Genomic DNA, 22,928 nt, shown 5'->3' with positions numbered 1-22,928 from the left:
CAATAGTCAAAGGTTTATGAAATACAAATGGTATTGAGAGAAATAGTCAATGCATCATGATTCCTAATATAACTATAACCTAAAACTTCTTAACTGGGAACATTGAAGAACTGGGAATATTGAACCACCAGCTTTCATATGTTCTCATGTTCTGAGCAAGGAACTTAAACGTAAACTTTTTTACATGGCACATATTGCACTTTTACTTTCTTCTCCAACACTGTGTTTTTGCATTATTTAAACCAAATTGAACGTTTCATTATTTATTTGAGACTAAATAGATTTTATGTATTATATTATTATATTATTATTAATTAATTTATTAAAATTTTAAAAAGTGTTCATTGTTCATTCAGTATTGTTATATTTGTAATAATGACAATTACATAAAAAATATTATTATTATTATTTTGTATTTATTATTATTATTATTTATTTATTTATTTTTTTATTTATTTTTAAATCAGCCGATTAAATCGGTATCAGCTTTTTTTGGTCCTCCAATAATCGGTATCGCCGTTGAAAAATCATAATCGGTCGACCTCTAATCATCAGTTAATCTGACTATTCTCTCATTGATTTCATTGGGTTTTCAGTGTTATTCTGTTTTAATGGTACTCCTGAATCATTATGATAAATATAATAGTTTTTCAGTGTATTTTTAACAGAGCTGAGATTTACTTTGAAGTGCAAAGTGTAGGAATAGGCCTACAGGTGAAATCAGAAAATGGTGGTGTAGCAGGAAGATTGGAATTCCGTGAACCAAGTGGTGGTGAGTTCAAATCCCAGGTGCGGACATGTTGAATAATAATTACTGTATGAATAAACATATACAATGTAATCATGTATGTCAAATATGTTAGTTTAACCTGTTAGAGCTCTAGGGGCGCTATTTCATTTTTGGATAAAAAACGTTCCCGTTTTAAGCGCGATATTTTGTCACGAAAAGATGCTCGACTATGCATATTCTTGACAGTTTTGGAAAGAAAACACTCTGAAGTTTCAGAATCTGCAAAGATTTTGTCTGTAAGTGCCCCAGAACTCATTCTACAGGCGAAACCAAGATGATGCATCACCCAGGAATTAGCAGAATTTCTGAAGCTCTGTTTTCCATTCTCTCCTTATATGGCTGTGATTGCGCAACGAATGAGCCTACACTTTCTGTCGTTCGCCCAAGGTCTTAGCAGCATTGTGACGTATTTGTAGGCATATCATTGGAAGATTGACCATAAGAGACTACATTTTCCAAGTGTCCGCCTGGTGTCCTGCGTCGAATTCGGTGCACAATTGCCAGCTGCTTCTACTTTACCATTTGATTCAGGGGAGAAAGCATGTGTCCAAGAACGATGTATCAATGAAGAGATATGTGAAAAACACCTTGATGATTGATTCTAAACAACGTTTGCCATGTTTTCAGTCGATATTATGGAGTTAATTTGGAAAAAAGTTTGCGTTTTGAGGACTGAATTTATGGATTTTTTTTGGTAGCCAAATGTGATGTATAAAACGGAGCTATTTCTAATACACAAGGAATCTTTTTGGAAAAACTGAGCATCTGCTATCTAACTGAGAGTATCCTCATTGAAAACATCAGAAGTTCTTCAAAGGTAAATGATTTTATTTGAAGGCTTTTATGTTTTTGTTAATGTTGCGTGCTGGATGCTAACGCTAATGCTAACGCTAAATGCTAACGCGAAATGCTAACTCTAGCTAGCTACTTTTACACAAATTATTGTTTTCCTATGGTTGAGAAGCATATTTTGAAAATCTGAGATGACAGTGTTGTTTACAAAAGGCTAAGCTTGAGAGATGGCATATTTATTTCATTTCATTTGCGATTTTCATAAATAGTTAACGTTGTGTTATGCTAATGAGCTTGCTGATAGATTTACACAATCCTGGATACAGGGGTTTTTTCATAGCTAAACGTGACGCAGAAAACGGAGCGATTTGTCCTAAACAAATAATCTTTCAGGAAAAACTGAACATTTGCTATCTGAGAGTCTCCTCATTGAAAACATCTGAAGTTCTTCAAAGGTAAATGATTTTTTTGAATGCTTTTCTGTTTTTTTGTGTAAATGTTGCCAGCTGAATGCTAATGCTAAATGCTACGTTAGCCATCAATACTGTTACACAAATGCTTGTTTTGCAATGGTTGAGAAGCATATTTTGAAAATCTGAGATGACAGTGTTGTTAACAAAAGGCTAAGCTTGAGAGCTAGCATATTTATTTCATTTCATTTGCGATTTTCATGAATAGTTAACGTTGCGTTATGGTAATGAGCTTGAGTCTGTATTCACGAACCCGGATCCGGGATGGGGAGATCAGAAAGGTTAAAACACTATGTTAAAGCACCGTTTGTGTGTGGGTGTCCCTAGCATTTGACAAAGAGCTTTGACTGGATCAGTGGTTCACCAATCAGGGCCTTGATAGGCTTGGCAACTGTAACAAGGGGTGATGTGCAATGAAACGAGGGTGCGTGCTCCCTGGGTAAAAAAAAAAAAAAATGTGGGGGGGGGGGGAACGTTTCTTTGCGACCATCAGGTGATATCCCCGGGACAGAGCCATCAGGTGACATCCCAGGGACAAAACCTCCAGTGGATCATGACACAACATCCCAAGAACATCCTAAAACGTCATCGGGGGACGTCCCGACGAGACCAACCGGGACGTCCTAATGACTCATTATTGTTTGCAGGGTTGTTTGTTGTGAGTGTAAAGAAAAGCCCAGTTTGAGAGACATTTTTAATGAGCTGCATCAACACAATACAAGTATTCCAGACACGCCAGGCCATTGAGAGACATGATGTCCTAGGCTTCTTCAACCATTGTTAGGTACAAGTGGAAGACCACTAGGCTTCAGAGCTCAAGCACTCTAGAGAGAGGGAATGCGAGTTAGGGACATGGAGAGAGAGAGAGAATAAGAAGGGGGAGGCAGGTTGGGGTTGTGCCCCTTGCCTGTGGGCTTGTGGGTCGTTGTGTTGGGTTATTGCCTGTCAACAAGGATCTTTATTTAACTCTGGGGACGAATCAAGTCAGATGCTGTGGCCTTATTATGGAAAGGAGGCCGGCATGCAATGGAAAAGAAGTGCCTGTGGAATGGACTGTAGGTCTACATAGACACACACGTTTGTCTTTCTGTCAGTTGTTCACACAAACGATGAGGAGAAACAGCAGACGGGCAGCAGGAGAGGTCAGAGAAAAACATTCTGGGTGGTGAGTGTCATCAGAAAGCCTTTGCCCAGGGGCTGATGGAAAGAAGCATAGCTGTAACAGAGAAGAGAGAGAAAGAGAGAGAAAGAGAAAGAAAGAGAGAGAGATGTGCATGATTTCTCTCTGCCTGGGTCCTCTGGGTACCTCGATGCAAATGGAGCCAGGCAAAGTCACACAGGGAATGATTTGGGAAATCGTCTCAATTTACCCCGCCTCACTGTCTCCCTTCCTGCACCCACATGAAAACCACAAGCAGGGTGGGAAGCCTACGTTTACCGTTTGATGAAATTCAGCCACGGATCGGCCAACCGGATACAGAAAGCCGACCCGTGACTTACTTAAAATCAGGAAGATGCATGAAGCTCCTCGCCAAACTAAAGACTTTCAGGCCCATCGCCAGACTAAAGACCTTTAAGCATGCTCCATTAAAAGTAAGACACTCTGGGAAACAGTACTTTCTATTCCATCGAGATGAGGAGTGCCTGTTAGATGGGGAGCAGTGACCTTCACCACAGAGCAGCTCACTGTGTTTCTGTGGCCATTCACTTAAAAGAAACAAGAGGCAGTACAGCCACAGCACACCCACAAGATTTCATAAGATTAAGTCTCCCATTTCTTCTTCCAGTTTGCTTTTGTACTATTTTACAGGGAAACTTTCCCCCCGATGACTCAGTAGGTCAAAACTGTGCTGCGTCTCTCCACACTAGAACCCATAACCAACAGCATTATCGTTGTTAACAGTAACACAAGCAATACAATACTTCAGAGTTTTCATACTTCCTATAACAGTGTATAAAACCAACAGGACCGACCACACAACAACACAGTTGCCGCATCTGGCACCTTTTAAAAACTGGAAATCCTCCACTCTCCCTTCTCTAATTTCTCCATAAGGACAGCTTAAGACAGTCTGAGCTGTCTCTGTTTACTTGGCCTCTGACACCTTTGGCCCCATCAGTAGTGCTGTCCCAGTGTGTTTCAATGGGACTAGGCCCTAATAAACCACAGGGGCCTACGGACAGGTCCCACAGTGAGGACGAGAGCTGCCAACAGGGCTACTTTCCCACAGGTAGCCTGGGCTCTCCCTGACAGCCAGGCCAGAGAAACAAGCACAGCTGCAGGCCTGCCCCTGGATGACCACAGGCCATTAAAACAGATTACATTCCCAGGATAAAAGAAGCACATCTAGTGGTAATCCCTCCCAACCTCACCCCCTCCATACCAATACCCTAAACTCTCTCCCCCCTCAGCCGTCCCCAGCATACCCATACATCTCATTTGACATCAGGAGCATTTAATGCTGAACCACCAGTAGTAGTAGTGGGCCACAGACCACTAAGTTTAACCACTCCTGTTGAGTCCTGTGTCGCTAGCGAAGACAATGAGTCAGGATCTCACACTAGCATGCTGTTTACCTCTGTGGGAGCGTCTCCTGTGGCACACAAACTGGGATGTGTCATCAAACAAACATCAAACAGATGTTGCCTGCCTGCGTTGCAGGAGAACATTCATGCATTGCAGGAAATTACAAACTTCATACGCCTTTTTAAACCTCAAATACACTAAAAGTTAAACATTTCCTGAATTGCAGGAATGTTCTCCTGCAACAGGTTGATCAAATGTATATCCTACATCTGTAGCAACAGCACTCACTGGGTTGTAGTTATTTGTCTGCATGATAAAATAAAAACACAATTCCAGAGATAGAATATCCACCTTAATTTCAGCATGATTCATGATGTTGTATATCTGGACGCCATTGTAATAGAAAATAAAACATTCAAATAGTACATTACGGCATATTCCCCAAGTATAGCCCTTTCGAAATCCTCTTCATGCCGCATCAAAATGAATCCCTATTGATCAATGTTGAACAAATGCTTTTATGTGTAAGTACGTTATTAGGCGATAACTCTACTCGCGGAAATACTGGGTTTGCCAATGATTTTACTATATTTTTTTCAAGTATAACCAATGTATGCAGAACTGCCTTAAATCACTTTCCAACAAAAGAGCAACAGCAAATTGCATCACTATTTAACATGAGCGCTATCAGAAAATGAATTTTACCTGTACTTTTCAGATGACAGGACGAGGAGTTGATTAATCCTTTATCCGCGTTGATGTTGTGAACACGGACTGCTGCAAACGTTAGCGCTGAACTTTCACAAGGCGCTTCTGAGTAGGAGGAGTAGCCTGGGTTAGCGTACAACATGATTGACTGGAGTGTTTCCGGAACCTGATTCACGCGAGCCCACTTAGTCAATGGGAAGGCCTACACGATCAAGTCTACCTGGCCCACTTACTCAATGGTAAGGCCTATACGATCAAGTCTACCTGGCCCACTTACTCAATGGTAAGGCCTATACGATCAAGTCTACCTGGCCCACTTACTCAATGGTAAGGCCTATACGATCAGGTCTACCTGTCCCACTTACTCAATGGTAAGGCCTATACGATCAAGTCTACCTGGCACACTTACTCAATGGTAAGGCCTATACGATCAAGTCTTCCATGGAATCGATTCGTATCTCAAAGAAGCATATTTTAGCAGGACAGTCCTAGATCAACAATTTATGTCTGTTTTGACATTTTTCAAACATCTCATCATTTAAAGCTGCAATATGTAACTTTTTGGTCAACGACCAAATTCACATAGAAATGTGTGTTATAAATCGTTATTCTCATTGAAAGCAAGCCTAAGATGCGGTAGATAAGTTCTATGTGGGCTATTTAAATGCTTCCGGTTCGTTTTTTTTGCTTCTTTTAATTTCGGTTTTGTACACCAGCTTCAAACATCTGAAAATACAACATTTTTGGTTCTGGAAAACATATTTCAACAGCGATTTAGATGGTACAACGATTCGCTACCCTATACTTGCTTGTTTTGTCTCAGAAACTGAAATTAGGCAAACTTTTAGAATTTTAGCAACCAGGACATGGCAGAGCGATTTCTGCCTAGTGCATCTTTAATGTATTAGAGCCTAAACATCAAGACAAATGGAAGCGCTGGGCATAAGTGAGAGTTGTTCAAATAAATACACATTTGTCAAGCTACTTCCTGCCTTTTGTGCAGTGGATATGTATGTGCAGTATTCAAATGATTGTTACGTACAGTATTTAGCCATAGATAATGCAACAGGATGTGTATAATGTGCTATGTATCACATTACATATGATAGCAGGGGTATATTACTGTATGGTTACAGTGCCACTCCTTTTCTATTATTTATAAAACAAGCAGATGCCACTGTCTATCAAACAATCAGCCATAGTTAGACACTATGGATCAAGTAGAATGCATGATTTAATGGAGCCCTGTCAAGCAAGCTTCCTGCAATCAAATTACCTCATATAATGACATGTCACGGCTGGCCCATTTGTTCTTGTCACTCATGTTACCCAAGAGAGAACGCAATAGGATTCTAGCTACCTTTCATACTATAACTGTGTCATGTCAGCGATTACAAGAATGTGCAGTGCCTTATATGAATCACTGCTATCAAGGTGGGAGGAATAGGTGAAAAGGAGAGTGACTGACTGGACCTTATTGCTCCCCATTTGTGTGTGTGTGCGTGTGTGTGCGTGCGTGTGCGTGCGTGTGCGTGCGTGTGCTTGTGCGTGTGTGTGCCCATCTGTCTGTTTACACCACATCCATCCATCACTCCAACCTTTCCTCACTTGGTCAGTTAATTACCTTTTCCTGTTCACTCATGCACACAAAGAAAACAAGCTCCTTTCAGACTGTTTGGACAAACTTCATCCCTCCCTTGCTCCTTTCACCGTCTCTCTCTCTCCCGCATGGATCCAATGCAGCCGTCGGCACACTGTTTTTACTCCAGATCAGTCAAGCTGTCATCGTCTGGGCTAGGCTACAGGCTACGGATAAACTGGGGAGCTAGACTCCCCTGTGAGAGAGTGAATGACTTCACCAACTGACATCTTCATCAATGACATCATGGCAGTGGACACTACTGTAATTACTACTCAAGCTTTCAATAGGTACATACTCCATAAAGCAATATTCTGTTTCAGTGGGGAGCAGGGGATTCAAACATAGTAGACCACTTTGGAGAAGAGAAAAGAAACATAGCTGAAAATGGTCTCACTGCAACCACTCTACAACACAGACAGGGATACATCTGTGTGACAGTGTGTTTCCATTTCACCAGTGTAGCATTACACCTACAGTAGTATGATGAAATATACTGAACAAAAATATAAACGCAACATGCACAATTTCAAAGATTTTACTGAATACAGTTTATAGAAGGAAATCAGTCAATTTAAATAAATTCATAGGCCCTAATTTACGGATTTCACATGACTGGGCAGTGGCGCAGGCATGGGGGAGCCTGGCCCAGCCAATCAGAATGAGTTTTTGCCCAGAAAAGGGCTTTATTACAAACAGAAATACTCCTCAGTTTTATCAGCTGTCTGGGTGGCTGGTCTCAGACGATCCTGCAGGTGAAGAATCCGGATGTAGAGGTCCTGGGTTGGCGTGGTTACACGTAGTTTGCAGTTGTGAAGCCGGTTGGATGTACTGCCACATTCTCTAAAACGACTTAGGAGGTGGCTTATGGTAGTGAAAATAACATTTAATTCTCTGGCATTCCCGCAGTCAAAATTTGAGACATCTGTGGCATTGTGATGTGACAAAACTGCAAATTTCAGAGTGGCCTTTTATTTTCCCCAGCACAAGGTGAACCTGTGTAATGATCATGCTGTTTAATCAGCTTCTTGATCTGCCACACCTGTCAGGTGGATGGATTATCTTGGCAAAGGAGATATGCTTACTAACGGGAAAGTAAAACATTTATGCACAAAATTTGAGAGAAATACCTTTGTTGTGCATATGGAACATTTCTGGGATCTTTTATTTCAGCTCATGAAACATGGGACCAACACTTTACATGTTGTGTTTATATTTTCAGGATATATGTTTTTCTCTTACACCAGAGATCTTTACTCTGTTGCCTGTGGCCAATCTGGAGGAGGCCAAGCAGAAGCAGCAGCAGCACTCACGCTCATCTCTCCCACCAGGGAGACACTTGTGAGTGTATTTATGCATGCTGCTCACCAGCTACTCTGCACTTCTAATTAGAATACCTGATATACCGCCCCTGGAAACTCTCCAGACCAAATAATTCTAATTTTTTACTAGATTTACTGAAACAAACAAAAATAAATATACCATGAAAAATTCAGCAGGCAACTGGAGAGTCAGGAGCCAGGTGTTGTTTTAAGCTCTGCAGGTATGGAGGAGAAGGAAGAGGCGAGGGTAGGGGAAAGGAGGAAGAGGCGAGGGTAGGGGGAAGGAGGAAGAGGCTAGAGACCCCATCTCAGCTCAGGAACACCCTACTAATGAGAACTGTACTGGTTGGAGTTCTACACACTGGAAGACCCTTGTCAATGAACCAGTCCAACTCCATCTTGCCCTCCTTGTTGGTGCTTGCTGCTAGTGAAATAGAAAAGTAAGTTTTTCAAGTAAATCTCTTGAAAGTGTCAAAAGGAAGAAAAATAACATCTCTCTCTCATCTATCGCTCTCTCTCTCCCTGTCCAGTTTTGAGTTTTTCAGATCCTGCTCCTAGACTCACTGTGCCCCAGGGAGCAGCAGGGGTTTGAACAGAGACAGAGGATCACGTCTGCTCCCAGAATAAAATGTCTGTCAGATCAGTCTGATAGCTTTTGAGGCGAGACTCAACAGAAATGTAGTTTGGTATGGACAGTTAGGCTACAGCTGGGAGGCGATAGGCCTTGTTCCCTGTGGTACAGGTTTAGTCTCAAGAAGAACCATCTAGATTAACGCAGTGAGATAGAGATGTTTCATGCTGTAGTAGGTGGGCTCCAAAAGCTTTCACTTTATACACTGAATACACTGCCCTTACATGACATACACTGACCAGGTGAAAGCTATAATTCTTTATCGATGTCACCTGTTAAATCCACTTCAATCAGTGTAGATAAAGTGGAGGAGACATGTTAAAGAAAGATTTTTAAGCCTTGAGACAACTGGCCCATTCAGACGGTGAATGGGCAAGACAAAACATTTAAGTGCCTTTGAATGGATTATGGCAGTAGGTGCCAGGCGCACTGGTTTGGGTGTGTCAAGAACTGCAACGTTGCTGTTTTTTTTAACGCTCAACAGATTCCCGTGTGTATCAAGAATGGTCCACCATCCAAAGGATATCCAGCCAAGTTGACACAACTGTGGGAAGCATTGGAGTCAACATGGCCAGCATCGCTGTAGAACGCTTGACACCTTGTCGAGTCCATGCCCCAAAAAATGTAGGCTGTTCTGAGGGCAAAAGGCGGTGCAACTCAATATTAGGAAGGTGTTCCTAATGTTTTGTAAACTAAGTGTATATTGGTATTCGATGCCATACACTGGGGCTTGTAAAGAGACCTATTTCTGTACATGAAGAGAACCCACTCCAGACTTTCAGTGCAGAGGAGGATGCTGATACAACAGCTGTAGCTAAAGTGGCTTCAGCATAGTGTTTCACTTCCTACCCAATATTTACAGAGTAAAAACAGCCAGCTGTCTCTCCTCGCCTGTGTGAATTATCCCACCCTTCAAGACCCATTTCATTAGTCCCATTCCATTCGTGTCACTGAGAGTTTGGTTGTTTGTGAATCTGTTAATCATTCATTCCCTCCATGTAAGATTCTGCTAGACAAACTAACTGAGAAGACAAGATGATGATGAGCAAACCTGCAATCACAAAACGAACTGGTAAAGGTTGAAGAAGCAGCACAGGTCTTTACGGCTGGTAATCCACAGAACAGCTCTCTTAAAGCCACAGAGATGGCAAACTTTAGCTGCAGCCAGTAGCAGACTAACTGTGGGGAAAACCTTAATTATTGAATGAAAATGCAAGCACAGAGAGGAAAATATTAAAACATAATTAATTAAATGCGATTTCTCAATAGCATTTGTCTCAAATTAATCAACACATCAGCATGATCAGAATTCAGCTGGAGACTCTTACCTCCCTCACTAGCTTAAAGCACCAGCTGTCAGAGCAGCTCACAGATCACTGCACCTGTACATAGCTAATTTCTAAATAGCACATCCAATCTACCTCATCCCCATACTTTATTTATTTATCTTGCTCCTTTGCACCCCAGTATCTCAACTTGCACATTCATCCTTTGCACATCCTACCATTCCAGTGTTTAATTGCTATATTGTAATTACTCTGCTACCATGGCCTATGTATTGCCTTAACTCTCTTATCCTACCTCATTTGCACATGCTGCATATAGATTTTCTACTGTATTATTGATTGTATGTTTGTTTACTCCATGTGTAACTCTGTTGTTGTATGTGTCAAACTGCATTGCTTTATCTTGGCCAGGTCGCAGTTGCAAATGAGAATTTGTTCTTGTCACGCCCTGACCTTAGTTCTTTGTTTTCTTTATTATTTTGATTAGGTCAGGGTGTGACAAGGGTGGTATGTGTGTTTTTGTCTTGTCTAGGGTTTTTTGTATACCTATGGGATTTTGGTATTGTCTAGGTAAATGTAGGTATATGGTGGCCTGAATTGGTTCCCAATCAGAGACAACGATAAACAGCTGTTCCTATTTAGGTTGACATTTTTTCCATTTTGGTTTTGTGGGTTATTGTCTATGTGTAGTTGCATGTCAGCACTCGTGTTATATAGCGTCATGTTCGTTTTGTTAATTTGTTAGTTTGTTTAGTGTTCTTAATTTAATAAACAAGAATGTATTCAAATCACGCTGCGCCTTGGTCTCCTCGTTATGACAAACGTGACAGAATAACCCACCAAACCAGGACCAAGCAGAGTGAAAAGGAGGAACAGTGCTTAATGGGGAGATGGACCTGGGAGGAGATATTAGATGGAGCAGGACCCTGGACACAGCCGGAGGAGTATCACCATCCTAAGGAGGAGTTAGAGGCAGCGAAAGCTGAACGGCGATACTATGAGGAAAAATACAGGAGAATAGAGGAACAGCGACAATATGAAGGCATTGCCCAGTACCACCAGTGCCAACACCACGCATCAGGCCTCCAGTGCACCTCCAGAGCCCAGTACGCCCTGTTCCTCCTCCCCACACTCGCCCTGTGGTGCGTGTCACCAGCCCAGTACCACCAGTGCCAACACCACGCATCAGGCCTCCAGTGCACCTCCAGAGCCCAGTACGCCCTGTTCCTCCTCCCCACACTCGCCCTGAGGTGCGTGTCACCAGCCCAGTACCACCAGTGCCAACACCACGCATCAGGCCTCCAGTGCACCTCCAGAGCCCAGTACGCCCTGTTCCTCCTCCCCACACTCGCCCTGAGGTGCGTGTCACCAGCCCGGTACCACCAGTTCCAGCACCACGCACCAGGCCTACAGAGCGTCCGGCGACAGTACCCAGTCCGGAGCGTCCGGCGACAGTATCCAGTCCGGAGCGTCCGGCGACAGTATCCAGTCCGGAGCGTCCGGCGACAGTACCCAGTCCGGAGCGTCAGGCGACAGTACCCAGTCCGGAGCGTCCGGCGACGGGCCACAGTCCGGAGCGTCCGGCGACGGGCCACAGTCCGGAGCGTCCGGCGACGGGCCACAGTCCGGAGCGTCCGGCGACGGGCCACAGTCCGGAGCGTCCGGCGACGGGCCACAGCCCGGAGCGTCCGGCGACGGGCCACAGCCCTGGGTCTCCGGCGACGGGCCACAGCCCTGGGTCTCCGGCGACGGGCCACAGCCCGGGGTCTCCGGCGACGGGCCACAGCCCGGGGTCTCCGGCGACGGGCCACAGCCCGGGGTCTCCGGCGACGGGCCACAGCCCGGGGTCTCCGGCGACGGGCCACAGCCCGGGGTCTCCGGCGACGGGCCACAGCCCGGAGCGTCCGGCGATGGGCCACAGCCCTGGGTCTCCGGCGACGGGCCACAGTCCGGAGCGTCCGGCGACGGGCCACAGTCCGGAGCGTCCGGCGACGGGCCACAGCCCGGAGCGTCCGGCGACGGGCCACAGCCCTGGGTCTCCGGCGACGGGCCACAGCCCTGGGTCTCCGGCGACGGGCCACAGTCCGGAGCGTCCGGCGACGGGCCACAGTCCGGAGCGTCCGGCGACGGGCCACAGCCCTGGGTCTCCGGCGACGGGCCACAGCCCTGGGTCTCCGGCGACGGGCCACAGCCCGGGGTCTCCGGCGACGGGCCACAGTCCGGAGCGTCCGGCAACGGGCCACAGTCCGGAGCGTCCGGCGACGGGCCACAGTCCGGAGCGTCCGGCGACGGGCCACAGCCCTGGGTCTCCGGCGACGGGCCACAGCCCGGGGTCTCCGGCGACGGGCCACAGTCCGGAGCGTCCGGCGACGGGCCACAGTCCGGAGCGTCCGGCGACGGGCCACAGCCCTGGGTCTCCGGCGACGGGCCACAGCCCGGGGTCTCCGGCGACGGGCCACAGTCCGGAGCGTCCGGCGACGGGCCACAGTCCGGAGCGTCCGGCGACGGGCCACAGTCCGGAGCGTCCGGCGACGGGCCACAGCCCGGGGTCTCCGGCGACGGGCCACAGCCCGGGGTCTCCGGCGACGGGCCACAGTCCGGAGCGTCCGGCGACGGGCCACAGTCCGGAGCGTCCGGCGACGGGCCACAGTCCGGAGCGTCCGGCGACGGGCCACAGTCCGGAGCGTCCGGCGACGGGCCACAGTCCGGAGCGTCCGGCGACGGGCCACAGCCTGGAGCGTCCGGCGACGGGCCACAGCCCTGGGTCTCCGGCGACGGGCCACAGCCCGGGGTCTCCGGCGACGGTCCCCAGTCCAGAACATCCGGCGATGATCCACACAGCGAGGGTCCCCAGCCCTGGGTCTCCGGCGACGGTCCCCAGTCTGGGGTCTCCGGCGATGATCCACGCAGCGAGGGTCCCCAACCCGAGGCCTACAGCAAGGATCCACAGTCCAGAGCATCCGATGATGATCCACGGGTCAGTGCTACAAGAGCGGACTCAGTGTAAAGAAGGAGGGTGGCGTCCAGAACCAGAGCCGCCACCGAGGTTAGTTGCCCACCCAGACCCTCCCATAAAGGTTTAGGTTTGCAGCCGGGAGACCGCACCTTTGGGGGGGGTACTGTCACGCCCTGACCTTAGTTATCTTTGTTTTCTTTATTATTTTGATTAGGTCAGGGTGTGACGAGGGTGGTATGTGTGTTTTTGTCTTGTCTAGGGTTTTTTGTATATCTATGGGGTTTTGGTATTATCTGGGTAAATGTAGGTCTATGGTGGCCTGAATTGGTTCCCAATCAGAGACAGCTGTTTATCGTTGTTTCAAAATTGGGGATCCAATTTAGGTTGCCATTTTCCATTTTGGTTTTGTGGGTTATTGTCTGTGTAGTTGCATGTCAGCACTGGTGTTATATAGCTTCGCGTTCGTTTTGTTAGTTTGTTTGGTGTTATTTGTTTAATAAAGAATGGTATTGGTAAAGAATGGTATTGGTCTCCTCAACATGACAATTGTGACAGTTCTCAACTAGCCTACTTGGTTAAATAAAGGTGAAATAAATAAAAGATAATTTACTGACGAGTTTTGCATATGAGCAAAAGAAAAGCAGATTGCTAAACCTACTGTCTTTGTAAAACAACATTAATTATATTTATTGAAATCATTTTGACTGTCAGAAGAAAGAAACGACCAAATGCATATTTCTATGTACTTGTCAGAATAAAGCTGTACGCAGCTGACGACAAGGTGAAATGTTGAGTACATTCACACAATTATTCTATCCACTCCCCTGGTGGAATGGATGGTACAGTAATTATGCTGGCAAACTGCCAGGTCTCTGTACTGTATTCTGCTCCACTGTTCTATCTCCTTGAGCTCAGCTGTGCTGAGCCTCCCTGCTCCATCCCAGGCTTCTATGGGGTTGTTATCTCTGTGACTGGCATCCTTTGTGTATCCACAAAGATGCAGTGTCAGCAGAACAATAGAACAGAGAGTGGCAAGTGACAGTATGGCAACTGCAGCACATGTTAGCATACAGGAACACAGAGGCCTGGTATAGAAGGAAATACCAATTTAACCACGAAAGAACATATCACCATGCTAATAATGGCCCATAAGATAATGCCATTTTCACTAAGTTGAGCATTCAGCATCAATTTAGACTTCACAGTAAGGGAATGACATGTTAATTGAAAATTGCAGCCATGGTGTAGACATGTTGATGGTGAGAGAGTATTGATAGGAAAACATCTCTAGGAAAAGTGTGCTGTGGCTTACCAGGACTGGCTGTTTTCTCCTGGCTAATTGAGATGTCTAGACATATACAATTGAATCTCCATAAGATAGAGGGGGTTCTGCCTTTCCCCTTATCTGGTGAGGGAAACGGGACTACTAATCCACTTAATGATTGTAAAGACTTTTCTTTCTTTTTCCCAGTGAATACTATGCTTATCAAGACTGGTTACAATGGCCATTTCACCACTTTGTCTGCTAGGAACAATGGAATACTGTGTATCCCACAATAAAAACCAGGGAGCTACTTCCACCATTTCACTTTACATTCAAATGAGTTGGGGGTGGTCTGGTGGGTTGACGGGAGACCAAATTGGACCTGAAGAGAGACAGAAATAAATAGGTGATTTTTGCTAAATGTGCATTATACATTTTACAGGCTCACTCAAGGGCCATTAATTCAGTGACAGAATATCCTTCCTCTCTACAGTGAGGATTAGGTATCTAATACACCTTTTAAAATCAACCTCTTGTACTGTATAATCCTACACATACTGTAGACAGATATACTGTGCGTTCACATGCAAACACACTTGCACGCGCGCACACACACACCCAAAATAGTGACAATTTGCTGAGGCTTTACGGAATATCCACCTGTCTGAGGGAGCCGGTGCATGTGCTGAAAGGCACTGACAAATCACTGCCACATTAGAGCCACAGTAACCGACAGCACCAGACTGGCCTTCAATCTGCACAACCAATTACACAAGAAAAGAGTTACAATCCAACTGCTATTGTCATGGCACAAAAGCTAATATTAGCAGATAAAAACAGGCGCAACAGTCATTTCTCATCTACATATGAATTAATGGGGTTTGGAGAAGGGTGGGAGTTTTAATCAGGTTTTTGTTGACTAGATTCTGCTGTTCCCTTCCCTCCAGATCTATCTGTACACATTGCCTGTCAGAACAGAGCCTGTAGGAGTCAGGGAGTGCAGGTCAGGCTGGCATTGACACAGAGAGGGCAATGAGAGAAACAGACTGGATGCATTCTGTTCAGACCTGCAGGCTCATAGGTGCTTGGTGTGGACATGGCCTTGCCTCCACAGGAGGAACATGGAACATGGCAAACAACGTCAAAATAGAAAGCAGGGGGGGAAATGCTTTCCAGCAGCAAGATTTTTACTTTTGCTCAAGGGTCCAGTGGTATTTGTCTAAAGCTTCTGTCTACACGACCCCCGGGCTCGATACTGATGTTAGGCTTTTACTCCACTAAAGAGCATGAGTAACAAACAGATAAATAACAATCTTCACAGCAAGAGGAGAGGAGAGCATCACAGTGCAATATATCTATGATATATTTATGATACCAGGAGTGTGTAGAACAACTGAAATCAGCATAATATCTGGGGAGCCTGGGCTTATGCATGTCAAAGCTGCCCGTTCATATCCTCTCATTTTTTGTAGGAAACGCAAATTCGGCGGTATTACCATCATGTCATGCCCGAAACACATACTACATCAATGTCTCCTGCACGAAGAACATCAAAATGAGCCTGGAAATTATCTAATGGTACCACACACACACACATATGCACATACACACACACACACACAGTGTTCAGAGATGCAGGAGCATGCTCTGTCCGTGCTCTGGGTTTGATTGTGGGGCTGTGGGGTCAAAGGGCACCTAATTGTGCGCTTCGTGGAGGTCAGCATCAGTGTGGCCTTCTGACAGAGCCGTGGAACACCACTTGAAGCTCTGTCAGGAAGACAAATGAACTACGACCTCTCTGCTGATGACATCGACCCCAGTCAGCAAACACGGGCCACATCTTAATCTGGGTCATGCTGCTACATGCACGTTTACACAGGGCTGAGGGGCCCTCTGGGATGGATACTTCTCTGGCGATCATATTCTCAGTTAGTTCTAAAATATTAAGGCTGAAACACAGACACCTTATGATGAGAGATTCCATCTCATCTCTCAGCCAGTCTCATCAGTGGCCCTCTATGGCTAGCCCATGACCAGCGACTCCTCTCCACTCACTCAGGGCTTCAGCGCAGAGACAGTGATCTATCTCTAAATTTGCTGAAATTGCTCCCCTCTATCTCTCTGTAACAGCCAAGCATATTGGTCAACCAATAAATCTTGCCACAAACTCCTGGTATTCGACAGGAATACCTTGCAGCTATTCCAGCTGGCTTCTAAACAATAAAGTAAAACAGGCAGAGCAGGAGATGGTTCTCATTTTTTCACCAGTCAATAATTAGCCAGCATTCTAATCAGCTGTATGTGCAGCATACCTTTCCATTTACCCATGTGAGTGCAGACACTATGCCCTGACCCTCCATAGCGTCAGCTCTGACGCTTCTGCCTGCACCACACCGCTGGTTTAGCTCACGCTGGAATGCACACACACTTAAAAGCACATCTCCCACTGGACACTAGGTGTGAGGAGTTATCTTCCTGTTCTAACTATTAACAAATAGGTGTGATGGATGGATGGAATAGGATAAAATAACAAGACCATTCCCTACACTGTGGAAAACGCATTGTGTTTTGAGGTCAGGGGATCATCCAGAAAAGGAGGGTCCAGTTTTAAAAATGATTAGCGAAATGCCAGCAGTGACTTCCTTTCCTAAACAGAGGCTGAAATCACATGAGGCTGGCCTGGCCACCCGCTCTGGCTAGGTGGAGCCTGCTCAATCTCCACTGCCCGTGTCTGCTTCTCTGAAGGGACAAATCGCTCAATAACGCAGTGGAGTATCCTGCTGTGGGTCACGCCCTTTACAGGCTTGTTTTCCCAGCTAGGATGGTCACTGTCAGGGAGGCCTGTTGGACTTCAAGCCAACAGAACATCAAGGCAGCACTTTCCTATCCTCCCTCCAGCCGCTGTCAGGTCCTGTTTGTCAGGAAGCAGGGGATGATAGCACATCGACACAAACAAGCAGAGATTACCTCCGCGCCACGGCAGCAGCAGTCCTCCGGTGGCAGTGCCTGGGTAGGAAATCTCACTCCATAGGAGAGCTCACTCACACACTAACACACACATCTACACAGTCATCCCTGGATCACCAGTCTAGTGTCCTGGTTTCCTGAAAGCAACACCAAAAGTCATCACATAAAACACATCCCTCCAGCCTCTCAGTGGTGTGTCAGAGGAACAGGGCACAGACAAAGGAGGGTAATAAAACAGACCTCCAATGTCATGGTGGTCTGTCGCTACGGGACCCCTAGGACAACATTGGGTGGGTCAGCGACAGGGCAATGTCAATATCACGCTGGGGCTGAGAGGAGAGCTTTGAAGGCCAAGGGAGGTGTGGACGGGTTCCGTTTCTTGTCCAACTCTGGGACTTTTTTTTGGAATGTGTGCCTTTCATGTTCTCAGGAAGCCCCACGCAGTGAGACACAACAAGAGTGTCGGGGCCATTCTGGGGCCTTTGTTGACGGAGCGTGAGCCAAAGAAGGAGCGGGACACTTGACTGCCCTCTCTCATCTCCACTCCCCTTGTTTATGAGCTAATTAAGCGTTGTTCAGTTCTATTTCCACAACACCCCCATTCCTCTTGCTACTCATTATAACCGTGACTTTCAATTGGCTAACTCGTTCCTTTACGGCCCCCTCTATAACATAACCCCCCCCTTTAGAACAGCTTTCTGTGTGGTTCACCACCCTCTAACTACAGCTTACTATGGCCACCCCTTCCCTACTGGGGCTAATAAACATTTATCTAACTCATGACTGCAATATCATGTAGATTACACTGCAAAGGCACGTTTAGGGCATATTGTAATGTGGATGTAAAAATATAATGTAGCCTTTAGATATACTTTAGATAGAGTGAGAGAGAAAACTTGACAAAAAGATAGAGACAGAAACAGAGGGCTCATATCCACAGATAACCGGTTCAAATCCAGTTAAAATGTGCTCTCACGTCTTAAGTGACCTACAGTCTTTTATTGGGAGTTCAAGTGTGGCCCTGTCTGACCCCACCATACGACGCTGGGGCCCCACCAGCCTTGCAGAAACAAAGACATGAGGGCATGATGGCCCCGTGTTAGACACGGGGGGTCACTGGACGGTCAGTGAAGCGGACCACATCTCAACGGCAGGATTTCCTGACGTAATGTGTAGTATCTCTGACGTTGGAGACTGCTCCATAGCCTGTAAGTCATGTTTGTGCAATATACTACTCAGAGACAAAGTAGGGACTGGATGTTGTAAAAAAAAAAAAACAGGAGCTTAATAGCTGAGGACTGGGGTGGTCTAAAATAGGAACAAGGACAAACAGAGTGAAGGAAATGTCGACCGGTTTAGGAGAGGTCAGTTCCAGGAACACAGAAAGGAATAGAAAAGACAAAGTTAGTGATGAACAATACAACGGTTTCATAATCAATTGAAGTTATAACCCTGTGTGAGGACTCACCGGTATCCCGTTACATCCATTCAGAGCAAATCAACTGAAACAGAATTGAAATTGACCATGATCATTGACAACACAATAAAGTGGCCTGAAAGGCTCCTGAGGTCCAGTCAAAGAACAACATTGCTAAGTATGACTAAGGCCTCCCTTGGTAACCAGAGCACTACTTGGATGCTAAACTGAAGCTGACGCAACCATTAAAACACTGTGCGTAAATAAAACAATGCAGTTAAGTTTGACCACATAATAGTTTTACTGCCCATTTGTTGTCTGGACTTGTGGTGGACATTTCAAGATGACCCTGGTTTTCTAAAGGAGCTATTTCCCACCACAGACTCCAGGGCTCCAGGCACAGAGGACTCAGAGAGGGGAAGTGGGCAGGAGATTGCCCAGGGTCTATGGCCAGGCCATCATCCACCACCTGCACCCCCACCTCTACCGCTCCATCCCCCCTCCCAGCAGTAAAGTTGTGCAGGAATCCATCAAGGTCACACACATAGGTGTACTCCCCAAGAGCTTCCCTCCCTGTCAAGGGGGCTTCTGGAGAAGGGAAGGATTCACGTTCAAAGGCATTCCAGCTATGTTTGCTGGATACATACATTTAGAGTGGTAAAAAAGGAGTCCAAACTAATTATCTGAAGTACACAAAACACCCTGGCCTGGGAAGTTCCATAGCAACCATATGTCTAGTGATTATGAGACACAGCAAAACTGGGTTGGAGTTCAGCTAGCCTTGCTTTCCAGGGTTCTAGCTTCAATGTGAGAATACAGTGTTTGGCCACGCTATCAGAAGCACTCTAACCCCCAACTAAACGCCCACTGATACCAACTCCAGTATAACATCAGAGTAATATCTGCAGGCCAATTAATGACATCCCATTAGAAACAGAGGCTGTAATCAGGGCGTATTGTAGCAACGGACTGGAGATAAGCAGGGAGAGGAACCAGAACCAGGGAGAGGAGTGATGGTGATGAGGAATCAGCTCAACACCTAGCAGGGCATCAGGTCCTCTCACAGAGATACTCTCACAGTCAACGCCCTGGCAACTTAGGAGAAAGCAACTTATACACTTGGCTGTTATAGAGAGCTAAAAATAAGGTAAGGAAGGCTCACACAAACACACACAGCTTGGGAGTGAGGAGTAGGACTTGGCTGGAGGTCCGGATTGTGTGTCCTGAGTATAAGTTCCCAGGCTACAGGGAGAGGAGAATGAGGAGTAACTGGATGGCTTTTATTGTTTGTGGTGAATTGATAGTGAGCATTGAGGAGGGGAGCAGATTGGGACTCGTAAAGAGACAGAGGTGTGAGTTTAAGTGCCCAGCACAGTGAGGGGATTAAACTAGGGCTCTTCTGGCGAACCATGTGAAGACAGAGTGACATCATAAACTGGCGCCACGGTAACAGAGGGGAGGAATAAAGAATCATCCTCATTTATGTGTTAGTTACGGAGAGTGTCACAGTGAAGTGTGTGGGTGTGTGTGCATGAGTGTGTGAACGCGTTTCGGTGTGTGTTTTTGTGCTGTGTTCACAGCTTTCTAGTCACCTTGGTATTTCAGTGAGTGAGTGTCTGCCTGTCCTCTGATGTTATCTGCCCCCCCACCACACACACACACACACACACACACACACACACACACACACACACACACACACACACACACTGGAAGACAGTCTTGCCATCCATTCCATGAGCTAATGACAGTCTCTAATTAAGTACACCCATTCCCCTCCCTCTTAGCCTCTGCCATCGCTTTAATGTTACCCCACCCAGCCAGTGCCCCCCAGCACCCCCCAGTACCTCCCAGTACTCCCCAATACCTCCCAATACCCCCCAGTACCTCCCAGTACTCCCCAGTACCTCCCAGTACCTCCAAGTACTCCCCAGTACCTCCCAGTACCCCCCAGTACCTCCCAGTACTCCCCAGTACCCCCCAGTACCTCCAAGTACTCCCCAGTACCTCCCAGTACCCCCCAGTACCTCCCAGTACTCCCCAGTACCTCCCAGTACTCCCCAGTACCTCCCAGTACCCCCCAGTACCCCCCAGTACCTCCAAGTACTCCCCAGTACCCCCCAGTACTTCCCAGTACCTCCCGGTAGCCACCAGTACCCCCCAGTACCTCCGAGTACCCCAGTACCTCCCAGTACCCCTCAGTATCCCCAGTACCTCCCAGTACCCCCCAGTCCCCCCTAGTACCTCCCAATACATCCCAGTACCCCCCAGTACCTCCCAGTATCTCCCAGTACCTCCCAGTACCCCCCCCCCCCCCCCCCAGTGCTCTGCAGAAGGCTCACCTAAGGATTGCTCATCACTCAAAAACATTCTGTAAACTCAGCCAACACTGGCACAAGCATGCCAGGTGACAGATAAAGAGCTACATGAGACAATAAGGAGGAGGATTTATCAGGTGTCATTTATTACCTTCTGTGCCAATTTGAAGCTATCGTTCAGGACAAAGTGTTTAGAGAAATCAAAAGAGATGAGGGGTGACATAACCACGCTGTAAATAATAACGACTTTCATAACAACATGGTCACCAAGGAGCGAGGGAGACTTATCAGCTCTTTATGCTACAGTTAATCTACTGTTTGTGTAAGCAAAGAAACACACTCTCTCTCTGAATATCCCAGTCAGTCAAACAATGATAAGGCAGTCTAGTCTTGGCAGCTCTGGAAATGATCCAGAGACTACAGAGACTCCATAGCTACAGTTGCCAGGGCAGCAGTAGTCAAGCCTGCCACTTGGGAAAATACATTCATGTAACAACAGTGCAGATAGTATCTGATGAAAATCCATCAAACGGTGCTGTAGCCAGAGTTGGCCTCCTCATAGTTCTCTCTTTCCAACAATTTAGCTTCTGTTTCTCAATGTAATGGTGACATTCCTTTCATTGTGAGGAGGAGTGCAATGTCGTTCTCTTCAATGAAGGCTTTCCACTGGTATATTGCTCAGTCATTTTACAAGTAATTGAATAGACATATTCACACAAGGGGCCAGGGGCTATTTGAGTCAACTTAATCAGGGTTGCCATAGAGATAACGACACAATCAGACACCTCATCAGAGCTGAATTGATTTCTAATAGAGCAGCATTGACCTCTGACCTGTTGTTATGTAACAGAGAAGTACAGAGAGACGGGGTGAGGCATTTCGGGATTCCCAAAACCGTTCTAACTTCCCTCAGCCTGTCTAGTCTAATGTGAGTAATGAATAGTTCCACATCAGCAGTGTTTGTCTCTTGTCTATTAGAAGCAGTCAGTCTGCAGTCAGTGTAAGTGTTGCCTGGTCCTGTGAGAAGCTGTGAGGAGCTGTGAGGAGCTGCAAGCCCAGAAAAAGCCATCACCCTCCCAGAATCCTTGTCACACTGCAAGGGCAAAGTGCTGAGGCAGCAGCCAGGCACCCAAGCAGATAGAGCCTGTTGGTATTCCCATCACGCACGCACGCACGCACGCACACACACACACACACACACACACACACACACACACACACACACACACACACACACACACACACACACACACACACACACACACACACACACACACACACAGTGGTGTAAAGTACTTAAGTAAAAACACTTGAAAGTAGTACTTAAGTAGTTTTTTGGGGTATCTGTACTTTACTTTACTATTTATATTTTTGACAACTTTTACTTGACTACACTTCGTTCCGAAAGAAAATTATGTACTTTTAACTCCATATATTTTCCCTGACACCCTAAAGTATTTGTTGCATTTTGAATGCTTAGCAGGACAGGAAAATGGTTCAATTAACACACTCAAGAGAACATCCCTGGTCATCCCTACTGCCTCTTATCTGGCAGACTCACTAAACACAAATGCTTCATTTGTAAATGAAGTGTTGGAGTGTGCCCCAAGCTAAATGTAAATAAAAAACACAACACAATTGTGCCATCTGGTTTGCTTAATATAAGGAATTTTAAATTATTTCTACTTGTACTTTTACTTTGATACATTTTAGAAATTAAATTTCCTTTTCATACTTAAATATGTTTAAAACCAAATACTTTTAGACTTTTACTCAAGTAGTATTTTACTGGGTGGCTTTCACTTTTACTTGAGTCATTTTCTATTAAGGTATCTGTACCT

At 46.1% G+C, this 22,928-nt stretch overlaps 1 protein-coding gene across 2 annotated transcripts in view; it reads right to left on the bottom strand.

The window, feature by feature from the left end:
• Nucleotides 1-22,928, bottom strand: part of LOC110505582 (kinesin-like protein KIF26A) — a 96,314-nt gene that overhangs the window by 57,857 nt on the left and 15,529 nt on the right. The window contains exon 1 of one of the 2 annotated variants that reach the window (XM_036962477.1): nucleotides 5,285-5,554. The exons of the other annotated variant lie outside the window; for it this stretch is intronic. The gene's annotated coding sequence lies outside the window, so the exon portion shown is untranslated. Of the gene's footprint in view, nucleotides 1-5,284; nucleotides 5,555-22,928 lie in introns of those variants that run through there. 2 annotated transcript variants of the gene reach the window in all.

The sequence above is a fragment of the Oncorhynchus mykiss genome, chromosome 25 (genome assembly GCF_013265735.2).
Source record: "Oncorhynchus mykiss isolate Arlee chromosome 25, USDA_OmykA_1.1, whole genome shotgun sequence".
NCBI classification, from domain to species: domain Eukaryota; kingdom Metazoa; phylum Chordata; class Actinopteri; order Salmoniformes; family Salmonidae; genus Oncorhynchus; species Oncorhynchus mykiss.
The sequence above is the reverse complement of the archived record's forward strand: the minus strand, read 5'-3'. Positions and strand labels throughout refer to the sequence as shown.